The 4,156-nt window shown below is 39.3% G+C and overlaps 1 pseudogene; it reads right to left on the bottom strand.

Moving 5' to 3' along the window:
- Positions 1-490: 490 nt before the first annotated feature.
- On the bottom strand, positions 491-4,022 carry LOC114740505 (uncharacterized; annotated as a pseudogene).
- Positions 4,023-4,156: the final 134 nt, after the last annotated feature.

Genomic DNA, 4,156 nt, shown 5'->3' with positions numbered 1-4,156 from the left:
TCATCGACTGGTTCACTTGGTGACTTCATTGTGCCTAATATATAATCTGCATCATTCTTTTTAATTTTTTTAAAAACTTAATACCATCTCCAGCTCTATTTATAATATCCCGTTACAAATAGGATCGGAAGTAGTATTTGGGAATAATACAATTATGATGAATTTTGTTATATATATATATAAACAGAGAGAGAGAGAGAGAGAGAGAGAGATATTGATACTGATATAATGATGGAACTACAGTCTATTTCAAGCTGGTAAAATTCAAACTTTATTGATGACACCCCAAAATAGAAATCCTAGGTCAAAACCACATAGCTGCTGAACGTAGAGCTACCAACTAGGAAGTGTTGCGCAAATTCTGATCTTACATAAGAGGGCAATACCAATTAAATTATTAATGTCATCATTTTTGCGCTTTGATTTATAAACAACTTTTTAATCATAATTTACAGAATATGAGATAAGAATGTGACAAAATTGTCTAGGCTTATGTAAAAATACTTATAAATATTTAAAATTTAAAATAAGCAAATACAAACAAGCTTTTTGTTTTCCTATAGATTATCCATCAACTATACAGATGGCCGACAGAATACAGCCACAGTTCTACTCACTTTTTGTGAGTACGCAAGTACCTCATCACAAGGGCCGCAAGAGTGGGTAATCTTCAAGGAGTTCTCGTTCTGAGAGAGTGTCGTTTTCATTCTGCGGAGTCCATAACACCTCAACTGCCTGCAGTAAATAGCAGAGCATGGAATGATATGAATGTATTACTAATCAACAAAAATTGCCAGAATATCATTGATTCTTACTAATAATTTGCTAGAAGAAATAGATCCAAGCTTTTGTAAGGCTTCCTTCAAGTCGCCACTCCCATTGATGGCAGGAAGTTTATGTACTCCTTCAGCTGCTGCCAATATTGTAATCTGATATTTTGGAGAACAAGTTATGTCAGAAGAAAAGAATACGAGCCTTGTTGCAAACTCAGGTTTTCATGCCAAAAACAGCAAAATCCAGAGATATTCTTGATATCTCAGTTAGCTCTCAATAGAGAGACCGTGAAAATTAAATTCTTTGAATATAAATTACAATCTAGAGAGACATTCTTGGCATCTTAGTTTACTTGAGCAACAGAAATTTAAAACAGCAGGCTACACATGCTATGCGTTTCTGCAAGGCGAACTCACTTCTTATTGCTCCAGCATCCACCACCTTAGGACTAGAGATTTACGAAGAGCAAAACCTATGAACAAGGACTATCAATATGTTCAGATTAAATAATATCCGCTCTTTTCTTGTTGCTTATTCTTCCTCCTTGTAGCGACACTTTTCCATACAATTTGAAGCACCCCAATGATTTTTACACTAGAAACTAATTAAAAGATCCATCTTCTTTCAAAACGTACCTATCAGAAAGGTCAAACAACCTACCAAAAATCAACTAAGCCTAGGCCAAGCATAATGCCAATCGCAAGACACCAAATCATGTCCATGTCTTAATCTCTAACAATTTCAAATGCCAATAAAGATATCATCAATAGTCGGATCAGAACAACTGAACAACCATTTTGCATGCTCCAACGTAGCAAATCAAAACCCCAATAAAGGTATTTAGAAATCTAATCAAACCATACCACAATGTACTCATTGCTAAATCCAGTTGCTCTTTGGCTTCTTGTGCTTTGCCTTTTTATGTTGTTCACATTGACCAGTGTCTCTTCATCAAATTTTCCACGTTCTTCAATTGAAAGTTGATTGAAGCGTTTCTCTCCATCCTCAACACTCCGCTTCAAGTCAACCTGCAATAGCGTTAGGTAATGCCATCGCACTGTCAACTTTCCTGATATTGAGTTCTGATTAGTTCCACCGCCAGAGATGATAACTAATATTTCTAGTTGCAGATTTTATGCAGATTGAATTGGGCTTCTACTTCATTCTTAAGCAAGAAGAAGCGAGAAACCTGCTCCCATGCCTCTGATAACTTATACTAGAAAGAATAAGAAAAAGATGAGGGCCTTGGTGGCCCAGTGATATTAGAAAGAACAAAAGAAGCAACACAGAACCCTGCACTGACAGGGCCCCCCCGGGGGGGGGGGATAAAGTAGAATATAAGGGGCGCATGGCTCCAGGTAGACAGGTCAAGATATATGTGCATTGTGCTGGAGAGTCTAGCCTCTGGAATAGCTAAGATTGTGGGTTGTGAACTGCTGTGCTGTTTTCCCTTCATTTTCCATGCTTGTAGCCACATGCAAAGACTTGCCCTCTGGCAAACTCTTGTTCATGGAATAGTAATAGAAGAATTCGTCATAATACTGAACTTGAAAGTTTTTTATCCGCCTTAATGCTCTAGATAATAAAGAGAAGTGAACAACAAACATAAATGAAGCTTGTTACAAGATTTTGGGAATCAGCAACAACATTAGCATTATGGACTAGTGTCTTACGGGTGGGTCAACAACAAAAAGATCTATCGGAAGTACCATGGCATTTATCTGTATGCGCTAATGAATGGTTTTAGGTGATAAAATTCACTTACGGATGAATATGCCGAGATGCAGTAATCAGGATGTCGAAGCAAAGCTAGTGTTGTCTCTGTAACAAAATGCAAGAGACCAAAAAGTGAATCAAAATAGGATAATACAAAAAATTCGGCACCATCCATAAATAATACAAAGAAGAACAATAACATCACAAATCACTGGTATTTACTTGGATACACTGTCCATTGTTATCCAGTGATATTTCACACACACAACACACACAACATTATATCTATGCGCACAGGTTCAATAAACCTTATATAAATTCAATTTTATCCAGCGTCATATATAACAAATGGGGGGAGGGGACAAAATGTGAAGAATAATCCCCATACTTAGAAGGTTCACCTGTCAATACATAGCTCAAACCTTCAGGAGATGATGTATCTGCAACTTCTGCTATCCTGTTCAAATCCCTTTGAAGCGAGCGTCCCATCCCCAACAACCCAACCTTCAATATACAGCGATGGTTGAAACTCAAACCCAAATTATCATTGAAATTGTAGCATCAACATTTAATAATTCAACACGATAATTGATAAACATATTGAAAAAACTTTTCAAAATCAGGTTCAATTAACACCTGGCCACCTCCATTCGCCAGCCAGGGGATTTGGCTGGAACAGCAGAATATTATGGCAGCACAATGAACAACGACACTAAATTTTAAGCGCTACTATTTGTTTCGGGTAGTTTCAAAAACTTCGAAGTGCAAAAAATTCACCGCACTGAAGCTTGAGCACACTAGTTTTCTCAGTGGCAGTAAGTACACTACCCTCAGACCGATCCGAAAGAAAACCCAGACCAAAATAAACGCCGCGAAACCCATCAAGATGAGGAGGAGGAAGGGGAACTGGACCAGCACCAACTCCAACACCTACCGCCGGCCCAACGTAAAATCCACCGCCGCCCCCACCAAACCCAAACGGAGAAGGCGCATTAATACGGCACCGAGTACGAAAAGCCCGGGCTGGATGACCTAGGTACGAATAACTCCTCGAAGACGAGGAAGACGAAGAATGCGAAGAGAAGGACCTTCCACCCATTCGACCTCCAGATGCGGCTATTGCCGAGTTGGGATCAACATCAATAAAAGCCCTAGCAAAACCGCAGCTATTGCCGGCTTCCTCAAGGCCTTTAACGCATTCAATATTGTGGTCGCGATAATCTCGAAGGGAGTTTTAGAGTATTCTCCATCAAGAGGCTCAGAACTCATTTGTACCGAGGACTTTTGCGAGAATAAGCATTTGATACAATTATGCGTCGGGGAATCTTTCGAGCGTAGAATTGAGCAAAATTTAGGCGGTTGAACGAACGAGCGATTGGTGTAAGGGATGCGACGAGGGAATAATTGTAGAGGGAAGGATTGACTCCATTTCAAGGGGTAAACTTCAGGTAAGGAGATTGTGGCCATGGATGAACTGGGGAGTGGTGGATTGGTTTAAGTCAAGAACATAATGTTCTTAAAAATGACAATAATCGCGTTAGCATCATTAGCGTTTGCCGATTACCAGTTTGAGACGAGCAAATAACACCAAGCTTGGATTTTGTGAACATTCGTGATCCTCGAATAGGCTCACGGATGTTCTGTAGCTTGCCAAGAATGTGGACCT

This window comes from Neltuma alba, unplaced genomic scaffold, assembly GCF_004799145.2.
Source record: "Neltuma alba isolate B1F8T4 unplaced genomic scaffold, ASM479914v2 tig00003165_pilon, whole genome shotgun sequence".
NCBI lineage: Eukaryota > Viridiplantae > Streptophyta > Magnoliopsida > Fabales > Fabaceae > Neltuma > Neltuma alba.
This window is presented reverse-complemented; position numbering and strand designations above follow the sequence as displayed.